The following is a 24,315-nucleotide window of genomic DNA, read 5'->3' on the forward strand; positions in this document are numbered from 1 at the left end:
TAAAATATATTAATCAACTTTGATTTCTTGCAAGTCCCATATCATCTTGGCTGCATTGCATAATGTAGGTGTTAAGTAAGGCTCAAGTAAAATGAAAACTTAACTTCACAATGTCCAAAGTATGCTTCATGTATTTTCCAATTTTACATTATTCTTTCTATCACGTCTTTGCAAAATTAGTTATAATATACTTGATGAGTTTAAAAAAAATGCAACAAATGCAACTAAACTATACTTGATGAGTTTGGTTGTTTCATTTTGATGAGAATAATCTATTTAGTTCGTGTTTGGATAATTTTAAAAGTTGATGTTGACTATCACTTTCTGTTTTTTGGTGTATTTTTATGACATCACAAAGACTTGTGGTTATACATTGCTTTCTCGTGGGCTTTGCTTACATAGAAGCTCCTTGCATTAAGTGTTAAGAAATTTCAAAGCGTGTTAAATCTAAATTAATTTCACTCCCCCAAACCACCGTACGGATGTCAAGGCCACCTTCCCTGAGACAACAGACGAAATGTAATTAGCACGTGTAGGTTGGGAGTTAGAGCCAAAAACGCCTTAAGTTTAACCAAAAAAGAGCGTTAAGGGGGGCGAAAATGCGAAACAACTTTTGAACCACCGTAGGGATGTCACGGACACCTTTCCCGTGGGAAATAGTACTAGTGACAATAGACGGAATGTAATTAACACGTTTAGGTTGGGAGTTAGAGCCGAAAACGCCTTAAACTTAACCGAAAAAATGCGTTAAGGGGGCGAGAATGCAAATCAGCCCCCGAACTACCGTACGGATATCACGGTCGCCTTCCCTATGACAAATAAGACCTGTGACAACAGACAAAATGTAATTAGCACGTGTAGGTTGGGAGTTAGAGCCAAAAACGCCTTAAGCTTAATCGAAAAAGGGCATTAAGGGGGCGAAAATGCGAAACAGCTTCCGAACCACTGTAGGGATGTCACGGCCACCTTCCCCGTGCGAAATAGGACCTGTGACAATAGACAGAATGTAATTAGCACGTTTAGGGTGGGAGTTAGAGCCGAAAACGCCTTAAACTTAACCGAAAGAAGGCGTTAAGGGAGCGAAAATGCGAATCAGCCCCTGAATCACCGTACGGATATCACGGCCACCTTCCCCATGAAAAATTGGATCTGTGACAATAGACAGAATGTAATTAGCACGTGTAGGTTGGGAGTTGGAGCCAAAAACGTCTTAAACTTAACTGAAAAAGGGCATTAAAAGGGTGAAAATGCAAAACAGCTTCTAAACTAGCATACAGATGTCACGGTCACCTTTCCCGTGTCAAATAGGACTTGTGACAGCAGACGGAATGTAATTAGCACGTTTAGGTTGGGAGTTAGAGCCGAAAACGAATTAAACTTAACCGAAAAAGGGTGTTAAGGGGGCGAAAATGTGAATCAGCCCCCAAACCACCGTACGGATGTTACAACCACCTTTGTCGTGACAAATAGGACATGTGACAACAAACAGAATGTAATTAGCACGTGTAGGTTGGGAGTCAGAGCCAAAACGCCTTAAGCTTAACTGAAAAAAGGCGTTAAGGGAGCGAAAAATCGAAACAGCCCCAGAACCACTGTAGTGATGTCATGGCCAGCTTCCGTATGATATATAAGACTCGTGACAACAGACGGAATGTCATTAGCACACGTAGTTTGGGAGTTAGAGCCGGAAACGACTTAAACTTATTCAAAAAATGAAGAGTTTGACATCCAATAAATATTCAACATTTTCATTGTAAATGATGCCATTGTTTCATCGTACACGGTGGTCATTTGGGTGGTAAACATATCAAGAAAGCATGATATGGTTATGGAGATAACCCCGTAGATTACTCAATCATTTTACTTTGATTAGGAAAATGAGAATGAAGAAGAGTTAAAATAAATTTACCACCAAAACATTCTACTCATAAAAAATTATTTTACGAAGAGGTATGCTCTTAAAAATTGTATTATTTGTAAATTGAAATCAAGTTTAAAATAAATTTTTCATGATACATACATATGATTGTATTTCGAAAAAATGTTTTTATAGATTGTTCTATCTTAAATGCATGTTATTACAACATTTTTCCTATGTTTTTCTGAATTGATATTTTGTAATGGATGCAATTGTTTTTTTTATTTTTGGTAGATGGTTTTTAGCGTGGACTTGTGGATAGTCTACATTTTTGTTTATGGAGGACACTTGACACTTTTGTATAATCCTGCTAACTATGTCTTCTTCTGCTTTTGTGAAAGTATTTTTTGTATACGGATGACTTTGATTTTTGTATGATTCTATATTTTGTATGGAATTATTATTTTAGTTTGGACAATAGTTGGTTTGTATGGACTTTGACATTTAAAGTTATTTATTTTTTGTATACGGATGTAGATTGTGGAATGATTGATAGTATACATATTATTTTGTTTATATACGCATTAAAATTGTGGGGATATATTTTCTGAATACCAACACGTGGCATGATGACGCCGACGTGTCAGCCGAGGTGCCACGTGTCGTGGTAGTTAAGCCGAGATGATTTCGGAGTTGCCGAGGTTATCTCCGAAGATATCGGAATCCGAGATAAGCGGATAAGGGACAAGAGTCCTAAAACGAAGAGGGGACTTAACCAAGATAAGGATAAAGCTCTTAGGGAGTTTATCTTTATCTCTTAAAGAGTCCAAAGTAAACACTGAATTGGAGTTCATAGAAGTCATACTTTTAGTAGGACTTGGATTGAATATATTATAAAAGAGAGGCACCCCCGTGGGTCTAAGGTATGCAATTTATGTTTTGAGTATTAAGTTTAGCACTTGATTATCTTTGAGAGATATACTGACTTGATCGTCGGAGTGCCCCCGGGTGGAAGAACCACCGCCGGAGCCTTTTCTTTCTATTACAGGTTACTGAAGCCATCTATTCTGCCTGTGCTCTCTAGTTGATCACTAAGCAGGCAGTGTGGTCAGATTTTCACTCACTCAATTTGGCGCTGTCTATGGGAACGAAGGAAGAATAGATGGCCAGTAACGGACAGCAGGAAAAAATTGGGGATGACGCTCCCGCTGGGAGTGGCAGACCAATTGACCTTGACATTGAAGGAGACAACAACAATACAGAAACCCGTGACCAGGGTCACAGAGAGAAAAACGTCATCCAGGAGGGCGACACGTCAAAAAGGACAGACCAAGGAAAGTACTACAATGAAGATAACCTCCAGGTATGGAGGGACAGGTGCCTACGGAGGGATGAGGAAGTAAAAGAATTGGCGAACAAGTTGGCAGACCTTCAGTCAGTTGTCAACTTCATGATGCAGAATAATGTTATGCCGCCACCATACCCGCTGCAAGATACGCCGATGCCAGCAACCAACACCCAGAAGGGCGGAAGAAAAACAATCCCCGAGGTCCCTCAGCATACCAGGAGCGGAAGGCATTCTCATCGGCCTTCCAGGGAAGTCGGACGAGAAGAGCCGAGGCAAGAAGAGTCCCGAAGGACGCACCACATGAAGAATCCAGAGCCCAAAGAACATCGGCATATTCAAAGGCAAGCACTCTGCTTCGACACAACCCATGGAGAAAGATCCAAACGGGCCCACCACGAGGCCGAAAGCAGTGTACCAAAAAGACTAAAATCCATAGACAGCCGAGCTCCAGGGAGGAGCAAAGAAGACCTGAGGGACTACCTCAGAAGGAGGCAGCAGAATGTTGACGCCGAGGTAAACTCCGCAGTAAAACCGAAGACAGCCTTCTCGGTGGAACTGGACAAATTCGAACCACCACAGAGATTCAGTATGCCGAGGTTTCAAATTTATGATGGTAAGTCAGAGGGGAGACCCAGAGGGTAAGACCGAGGGTGGTTAATGTGATCCACTCAAGGGGCAACGAAAATGAAGTCAGAGGGGAGACCCAGAGGGTAAGACATTTACAGCATATCTACCAAGTCGGGGAGAAGAGACATCGGCCAGAAGAATGCCAAGGGCCGATAATAGCCTTTACTGAAGCCGACCTGGAATTGGTCCAACATCCGCATAATGATGCCTTGGTAGTATCCCTCCAGGTTGGGGAGTGCCAAGTGAAACGCATCCTAATAGATCAAGGCAGCTCTTGTGACATCATGTATGTCAGATGTTACAAGGAGCTGGGCCTTCACCCTGATGACTTAGAACAATCCAGCGGCCCGATGGTCGGCTTTAATGGAACGCCGACATGGCCACTGGGCGCAACAAGCTTGGAAGTACAAGCGGGCACTAAGAAGATCAAGACGGAATTTCTGGTAATTGACACGCCCTCACCATACAACATCATCTTGGGAAGGCCGTGGTTGCATGCAATGAGGGCAGTTCCCTCAACGTTACACCAACTACTATGGTTCCCAATAGAGCATGGGATTGAAGAAGTCAGAGGAGATCAACTGCAAGCAAAAAATTGCTCCATGACAGCAATGAAATCCACCTGTAGTATACGGGAGCCAAGGAAAGCAGAAGTTGAAGATGAGGACATGGAGGTCCTAGAAGACGTCGGGAAAGAACCAGCCGAAAAGAGCGAAGAGGCACTAAAAAAAGTTTTAGTCCAAGAGGGCGACGAAGAGCGTTTCTTTCTTCTCGGCTCAGGCTTAGCTAGAGAAGAAGAAAGAGAACTGGAAGATTTTTTGAGGGCAAACATAGAGGTGTTCGCCTGGACACCTTACAAAATGCCTGGCATTGACCCCGAGGTCACTTGCCACAGACTGAATGTCGACAGGTCGGCAAAACCTGTGATTCAACGAGCCAGAAGACCGACATTGATGCACGTCGAAGCAGTAGAAGAAGAGATAGACAGACTCCTGGAGGCCAGGGCTGTCCGAGAAGTTCAGTACCCAACATGGCTGTCCAACACAGTAGTAGTAAAAAAGAAGAATGGCAAATGGAGGGTTTGTGTAGACTTTACCAGCTTCAACAAAGGCTGCCCCAAAGACAGCTTTCCTCTGCCCAAGATCGACCAACTGGTAGATGCTACTTCAGGACATGAAATGATGAGTTTTCTAGATGTATACAGAGGGTACCACCAGATTGCCATGTACCCTCCAGACGAGGAGAAGACCGCGTTCATCACCCCTAAAGGCCTGTACTGTTACAAGGTAATGCCTTTTGGGTTGAAAAACGCAGGAGCAACCTATCAGAGGTTAGTGACAAAGATGTTTAAGCACCTGATTGGAAAAACAGTAGAAATCTACATCGACGACATGGTCGTGAAAACCAAGGAATCAAAGGGTCATCTTGCCGAACTAAAAGAGGTCTTCGACATACTCAAAAGATATCGGCTCCGACTCAACGCCTCGAAGTGCGCCTTTGGAGTTGGATCAGGCAAATTTTTGGGGTATCTGGTAACAAGAAAGGGCATTGAGGCCAGCCCAGACCAAATCAAGGCCATCCTGGAACTATAGAGCCTGACATCGGCAAAGCAAGTTCAAATACTTACTGGAAGGGCCGCCGCCCTAAACAGATTCATAAGTAGAAGCTCAGATAAGTGCAGACCCTTCTTCAACCTGGTGAAAAAAGACACAGACTTCCTATGGACAGAAGAATGTGAAGCCGCCTTAACCGACCTAAAAAAGTACTTGACCACAACTCCGGTTCTTTCCAACCCAGTACCAGGGGAGGAACTTTTTTTGTACTTAGCAGTCTCAGAACACGCAATCAGTGCAGTGCTAATCCGAGAGGAAAAATGGGAGCAAAAGGCTATTTACTATGTGAGTAAAACTTTGGCCAACGCAGAAACAAGATACCTACCACTGGAAAAATTAATGCTGGCCTTAGGAATGGCTTCAAAGAAGTTGCACCATTACTTTCAGGCACACAAGATTGTGGTCCTAACAGAGCACCCACTGAAATCCTTATTGCAACAAGGAGACTTAACAGGAAGGATAGCAAGATGGGCAGTAACCCTGGGCCAGTTTGACCTGGAGTTCAGGCCGAGAACAGCAATAAAGGGTCAAGTCTTGGCCGACTTCGTCGCAGAACTCACACCTGAAACCATCGCACGTCGGATTCCGTCGAGCCAAGATGAACATTGTCCCAACAAGCAAAAAGAATCCCAGCCAAAAACAAAAAAGCAAGAGAAGGAGAAGCTCAGACCCTGCAGCATCTACATCGGCGGTTCATTCAGACTATTCGTCGATGGAAGTTCAAACCGCCAGGGAGCAGGGGCAGGAGTACTGTTGATATCTCCAGATGGAGAAATAGTAGAACAGTCTATCCGTTTGGGGTTCAAAGCCTCAAACAATGAGGCAGAATATGAAGCATTAATTGCAGGGCTAAAGCTGGCAGCAGCAGCAGAAGCAGATGGGGTAATTGTTTTTTGTGATTCACAACTCATTGTTAACCAGTCAACAGGAGAATTTGCAGCCAGGGACGAAAGAATGTCGGCATATGCAAAGGAAGTCATCAGATTGGCAGCCCTATTTCAGAACTGCAGATTACTCCAAGTTAGCCGAGATGACAACACCCACGCCGACGCGTTGGCTAACCTGGCCAGTTCAATTCAAACTGGAAAAACAAGGACAATTATGATCGACTACATGTCGGGCCTGAGCATAGATAAACAAAGCACCGAACAAGAAGCATTGTGCGTAGACTTGGGACCAAGCTGGATGGATGCAATCATTGCATTCTTAAAAGAGGGGAAGCTGCCAGAAGACCATAAGGAAGCACATAAAATCAGACTGAAGTCGGCTAAATTCAATCTAACAGCAGAAGGCCATCTCTACAGGAGGTCCTTCATTGGGCCGCTTTTAAGGTGCGTACACCCTTTCCAAGTTGAAAATTTTCTTTACGAAATTCATGAAGGAATTTGTGGAAGCCATGCTGGGGGCAGATCATTAGCCCACAGGGCCATTACCCAGGGGTATTGGTGGCCCTACATGCAAAAGGATGCCGAAGCCTATGTGAAGAAGTGCGAACAATGCCAAAGGTTTGCACCTTTGATACATCAGCCAGCTGCTGACCTGAACCCAGTATCCAGCCCTTGGCCGTTTGCCCAATGGGGCATGGATCTGGTTGGACAACTTCCCCAGGCAACTGGGCAGAGAAAATACTTGCTGGTAGTAACAGACTACTTTACAAAATGGATAGAGGCAGAACCTCTTGCCAAAATCCGAGATGTGGACGTCAAGAATTTTATATGGAAAAACATTATCACCAGATTTTGGGATTCCAAGAGCAATAGTTGCCGACAACGGAACACAGTTTGACAGCAAACTCATCAAGAACTTTTGTGCAAAATTCAAAATAAAGAATTATTTCTCAACACCAAGTTTTCCTCAAAGCAATGGGCAAGCAGAGGCATCCAACAAAGTAATTCTGGATGGAATAAAGAAGAGGCTACAGGCAGCAAAAGGAAAGTGGGTAGACGAGTTGCCCAACGTACTTTGGGCATATCGGACTACGCCGAGAAGATCAACAGGAGAATCTCCCTTTGCCATGGCTTATGGCACAGAAGCAGTCATCCCATTGGAGATCGGCATCCCAGGGATCAGAACCCAGGGAGTAGAGAATGGCACCAATGACGTACTCTTAGCCCGAGATCTGGGTCTGTTGGAAGAACGAAGAGAGAAAGCCGCAATTCAGCTCGCAGTATACCAGCAACAGCTTGCCAGAGCTTACAACAAGAAGGTCAATCCAAGAGATTTTCAAGTCGGCAACCTAGTCCTGAGAAAAGTCGTCGGGAACAAGAAGGATCCCAGGGAAGGCAAGCTTGGCCCAAATTGGGAAGGACCCTACAGAATTACTTCAGTATTAGGCAATGGAGCTTATCGGCTTGCGGACAATGAGGGCAAAGCATTGCCCAGACCTTGGAATACTTGTAATTTGAAATTTTTCTATCATTAGATGTGCATCATTTTTTGGCCGATATCATCAATAAAGTCTTTTCAGAATTCTTTCAACACATATGATTGATAAAGTTATGCATTGATGTTTATTGAAGACATAATTAATGTGAACCCAAGTCAAACTCAGGTTCACATTGGGGACAAAGAAAAGGCAGAGATTATTCCTTAATTCACTTGTTGAAATTTGTAGCAATTTACAAGTTGGAATTAAGCTGATTCCTTATCTTCACTTGTTGAAATTTGTAGCAATTTACAAGTTGAAGTTAAGCCGAGATTATTCCTTAATTCACTTGTTGAAATTTGTAGCAATTTACAAGTTGGAATTAAGCTGATTCCTTATCTTCACTTGTTGAAATTTGTAGCAATTTACAAGTTGAAGTTAAGCCGAGATTATTCCTTAATTCACTTGTTGAAATTTGTAGCAATTTACAAGTTGAAGTTAAGCCGAGGTTATTGCTTAAGTTCTCATAGCAATATATGGGTTGCTTAACCCTAAGGAAGATGCTTAACACTTGTTGAAATTTGTAGCAATTTACAAGTTTATGTTAAGCCGACATATGACCACCCGCTGAGGTATACAGAAATTTACAGGTTGAAGTAAAGGCTAAGTATATTGTTTAAACACTTGTTAAAATTTGTAGCAATTTACAAGAAGGTTAGACCAAAATCACTGTTTAATACTTGTTGAAACTTGAGAAGAAGCTTGCAAAGATTACATTAAGTAGTATATGTTTTATACTTGTTAAAATTTATGAAAAGTTTGCAGGTCAGTATCTTGCCGAAGTAAAAGTTTTGTAGTTATACCCGAGGTATGTAACCCCGAGAAGATTGCATAAAGGAAGCAAAATGAAAAAGCATGCAAAAATTTCTAAGTATAGAACTATGCAGAAGCAATCAACAGAACATCACAAAACATCCATAGAAAGAACAGTTGCAGATGCATATTGAAAAAGCTACGTCGGCCATAAGAAGGAGTTTTGCTTTATCTAGAAATTAAAAGAGAGTACAAAGCGCAAAGTACAGAAAAAGAAGGAAAAAGTACAAAAGACATTTTAAATCAAGACTCTTCAATATTAGCAGCTGCAGGGACTGGGACCTCGGACGATTCTGGTGGAACGTCCTCGGCAACCTTTTCTGCTTCTATCTCAGCATCAATCTCAGCCAGCGTATTGTCCAGATTTCTTTCAGCCAAAAGAAGGTCGGATGATAGTTGCCCGATGGCAATTTCCTTGGGTGCCTCCCCAACCTCATCACCCTCCTCATCCAAGGTTAAATCCATCTCTTGCTCAGCAGGAGGAGGGGACTTAGCTTCAGCAGCATCCTTGGGTTTCCTCACCAAGGCCTCATCATCATTTTTCCCTTCATCCTCATCCTCGGCATCAGCCTCAGTCTCTGATTCGTCTTCAACCTGACTTGGAGGAGGAAATGGTAAAGGAATGGCATCGGCATTATGAAAGGGCGAGTCAACAGGGAGATCAAGTTTTTTTATCAGGGACATCCAACCAAGGGAAAAACCCATGTTGCATGCCTGCCTGACTTGAAGTTTATAATCCTCTGTGACGTCGGCCATACACTGGGCATAGGCCTTTTCATCAGCCTCTTTGACTTCGGCCTCCTTGGTGGCCAAAGCCTGCTGGAGCTCCTTCTCAGCCTGGGCTTTTTTCACTTCGGCCTCCTTCTTCTCAGCTTCAGCTACTTTTCGGATAGCCTCAGCAGACTCCACTTTCTCTTCAGCCATCTGCTGGGCCTTAGTCGCAGCCTCGGCCTGGTCCTCCAGTTTTCTCATCTTTGATTCAAGAGATTTGATCTCCTTCTTCATGGAAGATGCTTCCCTCTTCATATCAACCAATCTTTGCCGATTTTCAAAAGATTGCATTGAAAATGAATGGGCGTGCTGAATAGCCTGAAGAAAAACAGAAGTGTTAGAAAATATTCTCAGTAAGAAACAGAAGAAAAAATCACAAGTGCAAACAGGAACACTTACTTGAACGGAGTGTTGGAGCATGAGAGCGTAATTCTCATACTCACTGAGTTCAGCATTTCGGTTCAAATCCTTCGGAAGGAGAAGAGCAGTGCTGAGGGCGACACCAACGTTGATATCGTCCGCACTTTCACTGGCCATAATAGGCCTGTCCTCCAGAGTTAGTTGAGGGGCCCATGGAACGTCGGGCTTCTTGGACGCCGAGGTCGTCGCAGACGATGACCTCGGCCTTTTTGATTGAGTAGACCCTGAGGGTTGGGCCTTAGCAGACCTCTTGGTGGAAGCAGAGGTTGATTTTTGCTTTCTGCCAGCTGAGAAATAGGCAAAGCATCCTCAACCTCGGCGTCAGTAGCCTTGGCCTTGGGTTGCGCTTTTTTTACTCTCTTCGGCTTTGGTGGGGGCATCGCATGCGTTGGTACAGCATCAGCGTCGGTTGGAAGGTCGGCAAGAAGATCTTGAACGACAGACCTTGGACGAACCATCTCGGCAGTCTTTACAAGTCTTCGTTGACGTTTACGTTCTGGAATTGGTATTAAGTAGGGGGCCGAAGTAGATGGAAGATCGGCTGGGTCAGAAGTGGATCCTTGATCTGTTTGGGATGAAGACGCGGTTACAGTTATGGCAGTAGGTGGAGAAAGACTCTTTTTCTTCCTTTTTGGGACGTCGGGTAAAGTGGATTTATATGTCAGAATGAAGTTTAGCAACAGGGGAGCCTTACGCTTATGGATTGGAAGACCAAGAAGCTTCTTCAAGTCTTTTCTAGGGAAAAAGGATTGACGGAAGTTTTTTGGTGGTTAATGAAGATCTGCAGGACAAGCAAACAGACTTTAGAAACAGACAAAATTTTAAAAACTTAAATAAAAACAAATAAGTGTTGGCACTGGGCTCTTACCCTTGCCCTCTTTAACTGATCGAGGAAGATGGTAGAGATGGACATCTTTGTCTGGGCCAAATTCCCAATTTCCCGAAGCGATAACAAAGTCATCCCCAGCCCCCTTGTTGGAGTCTGGGAGGTCGGCTACAATTTTGAACTCGGTAGACCTCGGCTTAAGGTAATAAACAAAGCCCCTTTCCTTCAGGTTGAGGGGGCACATTGTATAATAGTAGTGAAGGTCAGCCAGGGTGATTCTAAGGTTCTCCTGCCTAGCTAAAGCTATAATACCGTTAATCACCCTATAGGAGTTGATGGTAAGTTGCATGGGGTTCAGCTTGTAGAAATAAAGAACTTCACGAAACAGGGGATTAAGTGGAAGCCGAAGTCCACATTCAGTGAAAGCTACTATAGGAAAGGGCATCGTATGATCTGTGGGCATAATGGAATCGTCATCCCCAGCTAGTCTGAGGTGAACATCGGATGGGATGGAAAACTCCTGCCGAAAGTATTCGAGTTTTGTTGGGGTATTTACCCTATGCCTCCACATACCCATTACGTCGGCCTAAAGAAAGAGGAATGTGTTTCAGGAGATGGGCGTTTTAGAAGGATTGCAAAAACCTCGACAAAGGTCTAGGAAAGGACTGATAAGGCTTGTTTCAATTTTCGCTAAAACTTAAAGATTCTACACACAAATCCCAAGTCTAAGAACTATAAAGATCAAGATCGAAGGCACAGATCTGGGACAGATACGAAAAACAGAAAACGATGACGCTTCAGAATGAAAGAACAGAGGTATGGTTCTCAGAAATGAAAGAAATACAGAAATGAAAAAATCAAGAACAGTGGCAAGAAAAGTGGTGAAATAGTGCAAGTGTTCAAGATGTAGCCACGATTCAAGATACAAACAAATCCAAGGCTTTGAACAAAAGCAATAATGACAATAGGCAGACGAAAGCACATAAAGAGAACTAAGAGAGAAGGGAACAGAATCTTACCAGAACAAATGAAGCCGGGGCAATATTCGCCGAGATCAGATATCGGTTGTGACAGCAAAGAAAGCTTCGCAAGAATGGAAGACTAAAGACAGTTTCAGAAGAGAGATTGAAGCAATGGCAGATTCGAAGAAAAAAGAGCTTTCGGAGAGAGAAAGAGCAAGAAATCAGAATGAAAAAGTGAAGAAAGAAAGGGGCAAAGAAAAGTTTTGTCAAAAACTTGAAACGGCGGCAAAAATAGGGCATTTATTACGCCTGGAGCACCGTATACGTCAGACGGCGCAGACGGATGAAAAGACAGCCTTAAGGCGCGTCGCAGGAACGGGCAAATAAAAATAAAGCATTTGAAGGGAACGGTTAGAAGTGCATGACAGCTCATGCGCGTGAGAGAGTACGTTCGAAACCTTGTTCTCCGAAGAGAACACATCAGCTGGAAGTGGATTATCTCGGCTGAATAGTTTTTGAGCCATTACTCAGAAAAGAAATGTCGAAATATCGGTATAGGTTCCATCACCTCAGAATGCCGAGGTAATTGAACCTAGGGGGCAGTTGTGGGGATATATTTTCTGAATACCAACACGTGGCATGGTGACGCCGACGTGTCAGCCGAGGTGCCACGTGTCGTGGTAGTTAAGCCGAGATGATTTTGGAGTTGCCAAGGTTATCTCCGAAGATATCGGAATCCGAGATAAGTGGATAAGGGACAAGAGTCCTAAAACGAAGAGGGGACTTAACCAAGATAAGGATAAAGCTCTTAGGGAGTTTATCTTTATCTCTTAAAGAGTCCAAAGTAAACATTGAATTGGAGTTCATAGAAGTCATACTTCTAGTAGGACTTGGATTGAATATATTATAAAAGAGAGGCACCCCCGTGGGTCTAAGGTATGCAATTTATGTTTTGAGTATTAAGTTTAGCACTTGATTATCTTTGAGAGATATACTGACTTGATCGTCGGAGTGCCCCCGGGTAGAAGAACCACCGCCGGAGCCTTTTCTTTCTGTTACAGGTTACTGAAGCCATCTATTCTGCCTGTGCTCTCCAGTTGATCACTAAGCAGGCAGTGTGGTCAGATTTTCACTCACACAAAAATAATACTGGTTGCATGGAATATAGACAGGTTGTGGAGAGATTATAATTTTGTGATAAAACATAAGATCATATTTTTGGCGACTAAATAATTAGTAGCTAAAAAGAAATTGGGAAAATAGTTTGGCCGACTAAAAGTTTTGTAGCAAAAAAAAATAAAAAAAAAATCAAACATTTGGTGACTAAAAGCTTTGTAGCCAAAAGAAAAATCAAACATTTGGCGACCAAAAGTTTTGTAGCAAAAAAAAATCAACCATTTGGCAACTAAAAGTTTTGTAGCAAAAAAAAATCAAGCATTTGGTGACTAAAATATTTCGTAGCTAAAAACAAAAGTTGAAGAATAAAAAAACTCTTGCCTACTAAAAATTTAGTAGCAAAAAACATAACATTTTTGCTGACTAAAATATTAGTAGCCAAAACACAAATTATTTGCCGACTAAAATTTTAGTAGCCAACAACATAGCACTTTAGGCGACTAAACCTTTAGTAACCAAAAACATAACACTTTTGCCGACTAAAATATTAGTAGCAAAAAACATAACACTTTAGGCAACTAAACCTCACTACAAAAAAAATTATTTTTTGTGACGGCAAAACGCCGTCGCAAATACCCCAAACGCCGTCTCAAAAGGCTTTTGCGACGGTAAAATATTTTTTTGCAACCGTCGCCTTTGTTTTTGCGACGGGAATTTTTTTTTTTGCGACGACAAATTTGTGTCGCCAATAATGGATGAAATTCTGGTTTTTTTTTGCGACAGCACAGTATTGTCGTCGCTAAAATAGTTTTTTGAGACGGCAAAAATCTCGTCGCTAAAAGTGTCGTTGCTACTGACTATTGTCGACGGCAACTTGAGCCGTCGCTAATGACTATTGTCGACGGCAGTTTTACCATCGCTAAAGGTTATTTTTCAATTGAATTCCCTCCCTTTTGCGACAGTATATGTGCTGTCGCAAAAAGCCTGGTACAATTTTTCTTTTGCGATGGGGTGTTCTGCCGTCTCAAAAAAAAAAATTTTAAAAAAAAACTCTGTATTGAAATTATTAAAAATATAAAAAATAACATGTATTAAATGAAAAAAAACTAAAAAAAAAATCCAAAAATTACACAATAATAAAGATACATACATAAACAAAAGTTGGCACATGATTAAAATTCATAATGTTGCTCCATTCATAACAATACATAAATTAAAATCCACAACAATAAAAATTATGCCACTACATAATGTCGCATAATACATACATAGTGTTGTTCACAAATTTAAATAACATAAATCAAAATCAAAACTAAAAGTTTTTGTCTTGATTCTTTCGTGGGTTACAAAAACTTATAATCTTCACAAGCTCGCATTCCACAAGAAGCAAACTGCTACTCAGGAAATATCTGGGGAAAAAAAAATAAAAATAATTAATAACAATATAATGGTGTTAATATTTTAATTACAGAAAAATATAAAAAAATTAAATACTATATAATTAGAAAGATAGTTTAGTAAATAATTTTGACTAGACCGAAATCCGACTCTAACACCCAAATCGAGAACCCGATTCGAGCCCCGTCTTCTCCCACAAGTCTATCGTGCCTAGGCGGTCGTGTGTGCCAAGTTTCGTGCTAAACCGACGCCGTTTGGTGATTTTGGGGCGTTAACACCTCGAATTCAAGTTTCTTAAGGAACTAGTTTGCCTAAAGTGAAATCCGGCTCTAACTCCAAAACCAGGAACCCGATTCGAGCCCCATCTTCTCCCACAAGTCTATCGTGCCTAGGCGGTCGTGTGTGCCAAGTTTCATGCTAAACCGACACCGTTTGGTGTTTTTGGGGCGTTAACACCTCGAATTCAAGTTTCTTAAGGAACTAGTTTGCCTAAAGTGAAATCCGGCTCTAATTCCCAAACCGGGAACCCGATTCGAGCCCCGTCTTCTCCCACAAGTCTCTCGTGCCTAGGCAATCGTGTGTGCCAAGTTTCGTGCTAAACCGACGCTGTTTGGTGATTTTGGGACGTTAACACCTCGAATTCAAGTTTCTTCAGGAACTAGTTTGCCTAAAGTGAAATCCGGCTCTAACTCCCAAACTGAGAACCCGATTCGTGCCCCATCTTCTCCCACAAGTCTTTCATTCCTAGGCGGTCGTGTGTGCTAAGTTTCGTGCTAAACCGACTCCTTTTGGTGATTTTGGGGCGTTAACACCTCGAATTCAAGTTTCTTAAGGAACTAGTTTGCCTAAAGTGAAATCTGGCTCTAACTCCCAAACCGGGAACCCGATTCGAGCCTCGTCTTCTCCCACAAGTCTCTCGTGCCTAGGGGGTTGCATGTGCCAAGTTTCGTGCTAAACCGATGTCGTTTGGTGATTTTGGGGCATTAACACCTCAAATTCAAGTTTCTTAAGGAACTAGTTTGCCTAAAGTGAAATCCGGCTCTAACTCCCAAACCGGGAACCCGATTCGAGCCCCGTCTTCTCCCACAAGTCTCTCGTGCCTAGGCGGTCATGTGTGCCAAATTTCGTGCTAAACCGACGCCATTTGGTGATTTTGGGGCGTTAACACCTCGAATTCAAGTTTTTTAAGGAACTAGTTTGCCTAAAGTGAAATCCGGCTCTAACTCCCAAACCGGGAACCCATTTCAAGCCCCGTATTCCCCCACAAGTGTCTCGTGCCTAGGCGGTTGTGTGTGCCAAGTTTCATGCTAAATCCGGGTCTAACTCCCAATCCAGGAACCCGATTTGAGTCCCGTCTTCTCCCACAAGTCTCTTAACTTAGAATGTAAAGAATGCAAAGATACATTTTATACCTGATCTTCTGGTGGTGGTGTATATGGATTCTCGTCTTCTGTAGATTCCCTAAATTCCCGGTGGCCACTCAATGCATCAGGAACCTATGATAGTCAATGCATAATGTGTTAATCATATTCGAATTTGTGGACAAAAATATACTTTTACCTTCACATCCTTCTAGAAAGCATCAACAATATCATCAGGCACATTATTCCAGTCAAGAAAAGTAAGAGGAACAATGTTACCATTCTGCACAATAATGCCAAGTTGAGTAGTTAACTTAGCCACGTTATCCCCTATTGGACAGTAATTTTCATCAAATTGTATGTCCAACTTTTTACCAGTAGCCACTCTTTAATGCCCTTGGCACATCCTCTACCACACCTAGTCGAGGTTGATGAAGAACTAATATGACCTGCGAGATACAATAACAATAAACAATATGCAATGGTAATAAACAAATGCAAATTTAAATAATGTGAATACAAATCGAATTCTTATACCTGAGGTGGGCTGTGAAGAAGTCGAAGGGTCTGCAAAATACAATGAGAATAAACAAGTTATATATAATGAGCATAAATAAATGTATGTTTAAATAATTTTCATACAAAATCAAAGCAAATTTATATACCTGCGGATGGCTCATAAGCTGGTGACTCTAGTCGGGATGATAGCTGTTGTGGTGCCACTGATGGTGGACGCACCGATGGTAGGCGTGGAGGCTGAGTACAAGGTAGCTGCTGTGGTGCCACTGATGGTGGTTGATGCGGTGGTACTAATGGCCCCTCAGATGGTGGTGGCCCTAATGGCCCCTCCGATGGTGGCCGATGTGATGCATCCTCTGATGGTGGTGCTACTGATGTCCTGTTGTGTAGCACATCAGACATTATGCACCGGGGATGATCAGGCTTCCTCTTCCTTCCCATAATAATCTGCAAGCAATATAACATTAATTGACATTAGAAACATAGACAATAGTTTGTCATAAACTATAATATGACATTAATTGAACTAATACAATTACAAAGACAAAGTAAATTAAGAAATTGATGATTAACAACAACCTTAGCCTTAATTGAAGTATTACTATTGATTAAATATCAGCTTATTTGAACATCAATTGTTTCCCCTTCTGCGACTTCCCTCACCCAACCAACTTCTTCATCACGAAACATTATATTTTCTTCCAATTGTTGGCTCATGTATGGCTCGATTTGTGGATCAGTCAAGCTCATATCAAATAAACCTTTTTGAGACATCTTCACCACGACTTGCCAGTCTGGTTGTAACGGGTCTGCAACATACCAAACTTGCTCTGCTTGGGATGCCAAGATGAAATGTTCATTGGTAATTCGATCATCTCGGTACAACAAATGATTGAAGTTCACCAACGTGAAATTGAAAACATCTTCTTTCTTTCCGTGAATGTTGTCAATCCAATCACACTTAAACAACACATGTTTCTTCTCATTGGAATATCGAATCTCAACAATATCTGTCAATTGTCCATAATAGTACACAGACCCCACACGCGGATTCTTGTCTTTTCGACTAGCATAACTTATGGTATCTGCCTTCAAAGCTACACCACAATTTTGTGTGGCTCGACGGTCATCCATGGCCTTTACTCGATACCGAAACCCATTCAGTATATACCAGTTGAACCTCCTTGCCAGGTTATGAGGACCATTTGCCAATAGAATAATCTCTTCAGAAAATATAACATCAGTAGTCCTTCGCAAAGTTTGGACCTATTTAACACGAAAATGTAAAATTTAAATTGTAGTTCGACTTAAGTAACTAGAATCTATAGAGTTAAATACATATATGTTCCTTGAACCAAATGTGAAAAGTTTCAAAATGTTCACGCCGAAGCTGATGATCATCGACACAAGGTATTTTGAGCTTAAGTACTTCAAGGTGTTTGCTGTGTAGATTGAAATTTTAGCAATACAAAAAATTTTGTTTAAAATTCAATAAAACATAATAAAATATTGAGTGAGTGACTTAACCTACTTTATGAATGGTTGAACCGCGCTTGTATTGAATAAGATGTACTGATGAGCTTGTATCCAAGAAGTATTATCAAGATAAAAGCTTGTGTTTTCACCAATAGCATGACCCAAATTATCAGCACCACTATAGTTCCTTACGGGTTGACTAGATTTGGTTTCCACATCATTGAGATATTGTGCACAAAAATTCATGCATTCTTCCATAAGATATCCTTTAGTAATTGATCATTCAGGATGAGCTCTATTACGCACGTATTGCTTCAAAGTAAGAAGATACCTCTCAATTGGATACATCCATCGAAACTGAATCGCTCTACCCAATAAGGCTTCATCAGCTAGATGTATAGGCAAGTGCTCCATTATATCAAAAAAACTCGGAGGAAATATTTTCTCTAGATGACAAAGTGTTATAGCGATACTATCTTGAATATATTGCAAATCCGTCGCACGATTCACTTTCGAACACAATTGTCTAAAGAAATTGCTCAATTCAATCAAGGGTTCAATTACATTCTTCGGTAACTATAGCGACCCCGGTCTTTTCCCATTTGATTATTGTATCCGGACTTAGGTTCCGTAGATTCTGTCATTGTATAATTGTTGTTGTTGTCCTTTATTTTCTCATTTGGAATTATAGGATGTGTTGGGCAGGTTTGTTTCAGGTTGGTTGGGTTTAGAAACCAAGTGTTGCTGTCCAGGTTTTTGGTTTTTCGCTCGAGCGAGGAGTTGGTCGCTCGAGCGAGATGTCGTTTTGGTTCTTCGCTCGAGCTGGGGTTTGGTCGCTCGAGCGAGAGATGGCGTCCAGTTTGGACCTGTAGCTTTGCATTCTTGGCTCGAGCGAGCTTTTCTTCGCTCGAGCGAGTTAGTTCATCCTTCGCTCGAGCTATAGTTCCTTCGCTCGAGCGTGTGTCTGGTTTCAGACCTGAGGGTTTGAGTTCTTCGCTCGATCGAGTTTTCTTTCGCTCGAGTGAGCTTTTGGGCTGCTGGCTCGAGCAAGGCTTCCTTGGCTCGAGCGTAGCTTCTTGTGTCTGGTCGCTCGAGCGACCAAGTCTTCGCTCGAGCGAGCCTGTCCAGTTTATATACACAGCAGCGGGTTTTGATCAGTCTTTTTCATCTTCTTTTGATTCCAAACCCTAGGTCCGACTTCTCTCTCTCCCTACTCACCTTCTTTCTTAGATTTGATCCACTTAGGGTGTATTTCTACCCTAGATCCTTCATTAAAAAGATAGAGGGAGTCGAGGGCTTTCATTTAATCTGAACATTTGGCAATTTGGAGCACTTTGGTATTTGGGCACTCATCTTTGTCTTCACCATTTGTGTTGTTTTCTTCGAGGTAGGGATTTCCTACTCCATTTTATAGGTTTTGTTCTAAGTTTTGGTATTTTGATATGTTGGGGATACTTTGGTAAATTTTGGGAAAAACCCTAGTTGTATTATTGAATTAATTTGTATAAGTAATTCATGGAATTGGGAAAAGAGGGTTAAATTCATGGAATTGGGGAATTCATTGATTAAATGGCGTAATTGGGTAATTGGAATCATTTGTCTATTGAATTGTTGACATAGTTATTTTCAGTTTAGAAATAACTGTGTTGGGCTATCGGTGGAGGATAGTCGTGATTGTTGTAGACATTGCATGTGGATTAGGAATAACTGAAACTAATCACATTAGTTAAGTCATTAATTTTGACTATTGCATTAATACAGAAAATACGTGTATTGATTGAGCATTGCATTTGCATATATTGTTTTGTGTGGGAGGAGATAGGGGATGTACTCCACGGTTTAGGGGAAGATAGGGGATGGACCTCTAAACCGGATTTTTGTTTGGGAGGAGATAGGGGATGGACTCCATTAGCATCACTTTTATGTGTGCTTATTTATATAGAAGTGTTTTATTGATACAACACTAAAATGTGTATCAATCTGGAAGTATGAAGTGCTTTGAATTGAGCTTGAGTCTCATTTGTTTGTTGATATTGGAAGAATGTGAATATGATATATATAATTCACTATTGTAAGTTCGGCCAGGTTCTGAGCCATGTTGATTAAGTTGGAAAGTAAAACGTATCTTAGACAATAGTGTCATGAGACTGTAAAATGAAGTAATTGATTATCTTGGTTAACCATCTGTTGAATGCTATTGCTTTATTCATTGCTTATATGTGGTTTAGTATATTTCTACTGGGCTGTGGCTCACCCTTTATGGGAACATCATTTTCAGGTTCAGGTGATAAACTACCTCCAAGGACTTAGCTTGGGAGGGTTTGGCTTCTGGATTGAAGAAGACTACCTTTAGTTAATTGTCTTTAATTATTAGTACATGTAAACATTCAAGCCTAGGGCTTTTCTTGTTTTGAGTTAGAACTCATATTTTTGTATCCAAGTGTTGGCTTGGAAAGATGTAAGCCTGTAAGGCATTTTATTCAATGTTACATGTAATGCTTTATTTAGTAATACTCTGATGAATGAATTAATTAATTGTCTTCTTTAAATAATGCATGTCAATGATATATATAATGGGTTAATTTTGAGGGCGTTACAGTAACGATCTTTGAATAGCCAATGGAATAAGTTGTTGCATCAAAATATGACTATTATGGCTCTTAAGACCTCCAATACTTCTATCATGTGAGCGCACACGACGTGATATATTGGATGAATACCCGTCGAGAACTCTTACTTCCTTCAACACTTTCAAGAACAAATATTTTTCATCCTTGGTCATCGTGAATTGTGCTGGTGGTAAATAGACTTTATTCGACCCTCTTAACTGTAAATGTAGGGGTTTTCTAATATTCATATCTTGTAAATCACGCTGAGCATTACCACCATCCTTCGATTTTCCTGCAACCCCTAATATTGTCCACAACACATTGTCACAAACATTCTTCTCTATATGCATCACATCGAGATTGTGTCTTATTAGATTGTGCTCCCAATATGGCAATTCATAAAAGATACTCTTTTTCTTCCAGCTATGGGTGCGATGTCCAGCTTTCTCCTTTTCTACCTGTCTCCTATGCTTCTCCTTAAGGTCATCCCTCTTGTATTGGGTTAAAATACCCTCAGATTCTAATTGTAGCAACATCTCAGTTCCAAACAACAATTTTGGTTTGAGTCTGACTTCCCGACTACCATCAAATGATACTTTACCCTTCCGGAATTTATGGCCAGTAGGTAAAAATCTGCGATGACCCAAGTATGATTGTTTCCTACTATGCTTCAACCAACACAATGTAGTTTCCTTATTACAACAAGGACATGCATATTCGCCTTTAGTGCTCCATCCTGACAAGTTTGCGTATGCAGGAAAATCACTAATTGTCCACAGTAAAGCTGCATGCATTTGAAACATTTGATTTGTTGATGCATCAAATGTTGACACACCCCCATTCCATAGTTCTTTCAACTCCTCAATCAACGGTTGCATATACACATCAATCTTGTCACTAGGTCCTTTCGGGCCGTCAATAAGCACGGATAAAATTAGAAATGGTTGCTTCATGCACATCCATGGCGGCAAGTTATACGGAATGAGCACAACAGGCCAAGTGCTATGAACTATGTTCATCGTCCTGAATGGGTTAAAACCATCAGATGCTAAGCCAAGCCTTACACTTCGGCAATCATTACTAAAGTCAATATTCCGACGGTCAAAATCTTTCCATGCAAGGGAGTCAGCAGGATGCCTGAAGACACCATCATCAATTCGTTCCTCTGCATGCCATCTCATGAACTTGGCCGTCTTAGATGGCATAAACAACCACTGCAACCTTGGCTTTAAAGGAAAATACCTCATCTGTTTTACAGCTATTTGTTTGCCACCTTTGTTAGGACCATTTGAACCACCATCACCATTTGATTTCCATCTAGAACTGTTGCATATGACACATTTATCAAGATTGACGTCCTCGTTTCGAAACAACATGCAACTGTTGGGACATGCATCCCACGTCTCATACGTGAAGCCCAAATCTGTTGTGACCTTTTGAGCTTTATAATATGAGTCCGTGAGTTTCACACTCAACGGGAACGCCTCATTCAATAACTCAAGCAACATGTCAACAGACTTGTCTGTCCACTGATTAAGCACCTTCAAATGTAGAAGTCGAACAATAAATGACAAAGATGTGAACTTCTGACAACCCGGATACAATTCACTTTGTGCATCTTGAAGAAGTTTGAAATACTTTGCAGTCTCTGCATTTGGACCGAGCTGGGGTTCAGATGCGTGGGGATCAGGCCCCTGTGGTTCATCACCCTCGACACTTGTATCGGCATGTGGATTTCCCATAGCCCCTTGTATCATTCCAATCATATCATCTCCAATGTCTAAATTAGCTAATGTTTCATTCTCTCGATTACCATGCAAAGATACGTAAGATTCCCCATGATTAATCCAATGTTTGTATTTTTTTAAAAAACCATTCAAAATCAGATGCTCCCGTACACCCTCTCGTACAAAATAGTATCGATTCTCACACTTCCTACACGGACAACTGATCATCGAACCTTCAACCCTATTGGTGTAGGCAAACACAAGGAATTCATCAATCCTATTAATGTATTCGCTCGACATCCTATTTGGCAAATCGATCCAACTCTTATCCATCATCTGTACATATCCACAAAAATATCTCATCAAAGTAACTCTAAATATAATACCTACGTATTCATGTACCATGATACCTATCCGTCCAATTTCTCTCAAATAGGTAGGTGGTCTTATCCTAGTTAGTTATTTACCGATTTGATAGGAGAACATAAAAAATGAAATACTTATACAACAACACGTGAGATTAATTAATTGAAGAAAAAGTGATATAATTTCATACTTTCTGAGTCATAACTAAAAAAATAAATAAATCATAACCAAACACCACATGAGGCACAACCAAAGATCTTATAAGTCTTAACTAAAATAATATCATAATTAACGAAGATAATTCATCATAACTAAAGAAAAAAAAATGACATAACTAATGATGCATATGATAAATGGATGTGTATGGTAGAATTTTTCAAATTATTAGTATTCCATAATACTATGCGGCATTATTTATAAACTTGATAGATGAGTTATACAAAAACACACTAATCAAGTATATTGTCTCAAAAATTATTTAATAAAGATGGATCATTATTCTGTATATTATAATTTTGAACATCACATACATAATCTTATGTAATATTTCGAAATTATTAAATGATCACATTTTTGTCTCAATAAACTATTAGTAATTATTATATCTGAAAATTTGTTTAAAGTTTTTGAATGATTACCTCAAGAAAAGAAACATGATCATTTTTCAACCTATGATACAAATAACAAATATTCAAAATTTCTAAAATTATATCATATCATCTATTAATATATTAATTAATATACCAATTAGTTAATATAGCATTGTTCTTTTTTAACATAGCAATTAGTATTTTAAAATTATGATCTCATTGATTATACAAATAACAAATATTCAAAATTTATAAAATTATATCATATCATCTATTAATATATTAATTAATATACCAATTAGTTAATATAGCATTGTTCTTTTTTAACATAGCAATTAGCAATTAGTTAGCATTATTAATTAATATACCAATTAGTTAAATTATATCATAGACCCCTTGATTTAAGCCAATTTGAAAGACAGTATTAGTAAGAGTGGCCACAGCGGTTGAAGTTTCAAGGAAGTATAAGGAAATAGTTTGTTAGTTGTTGGAGGCCCTGTAATGGCGATGTGTTCATAATTCATATAGGCAGCAGAATTGGAGATGAAGCATCCTGCAACAGTAAGGTAGTATTGGTATCAATGTAGGCAGTTGTAGTAATCGTTTGTTGCCGACATTGGTGATGTTATTGATTCTCTGAAGGCCACCTAGCAGAGATTTTAAAGCAATTTGATAATTCCTACCCATTGAAAAATACAAAAACACCTTTCCACAAGGCTCCAAGCACAGGTTCCCCTTCATTTCCACAAATTAAGTTGTCATTCATCAAAACAAAAATTCATCAAAGTAGAATAAGAAAGCCCAGTCCAAGTTTCTTTTCTATCTATATATATGGAGGCCCAATTACTTTCCATACTACAAATTACTTCCACAAACACACCAGCAAAGATCAACCAGGTAAGGTAAATACTTAAATGCCTCGTACGCTAGATGTTGGGAACATTGTAAGCTATGCTCTCCTTGAAAGAAAATGCAAAAACTACATATAATGAAATGATAGCAGAACTGCATTAGCTATGGTTATGAAGTTCACAGACTAGATAGATGTACAGTACAACCAAATTAAGCACAGAACCATTACCTGTCGATAGAGTGGTGACTGGAACTTAAAATCCACCAAAAAATAAAGGCTGCAAGTTCCTGGATCAGGTCCCGGACTAAATTCCCAAAAGTTTATCAAATGATCAAAAAGACTACTTTCCGATACAGTTGTCTGGAAGAAAAACAGAACAGATGATAGGTACATCAGTAACAGTATCAGCAAAACCATTCACAGAACTAGATTTCAATATTAAAAAAAGAAAAAAGTAAAGAAACTCACTATAAATCAGTGCCAATAATGAAAAGGCACACTTTAGACTACACATAGATTAAAGCAAGCCTATAGGAACAACACCAAGAATTAATAAATGTCTGGTGAAGGTGCAGAGTGTACACACTTTTCAACAATAATTGTAGTAGAAGGTCGTGTCCCACATTCTCAGCCTTTG

This window comes from Camellia sinensis, chromosome 6 (assembly GCF_055761805.1).
Source record: "Camellia sinensis isolate YWXY chromosome 6, ASM5576180v1, whole genome shotgun sequence".
Taxonomy (NCBI): domain Eukaryota; kingdom Viridiplantae; phylum Streptophyta; class Magnoliopsida; order Ericales; family Theaceae; genus Camellia; species Camellia sinensis.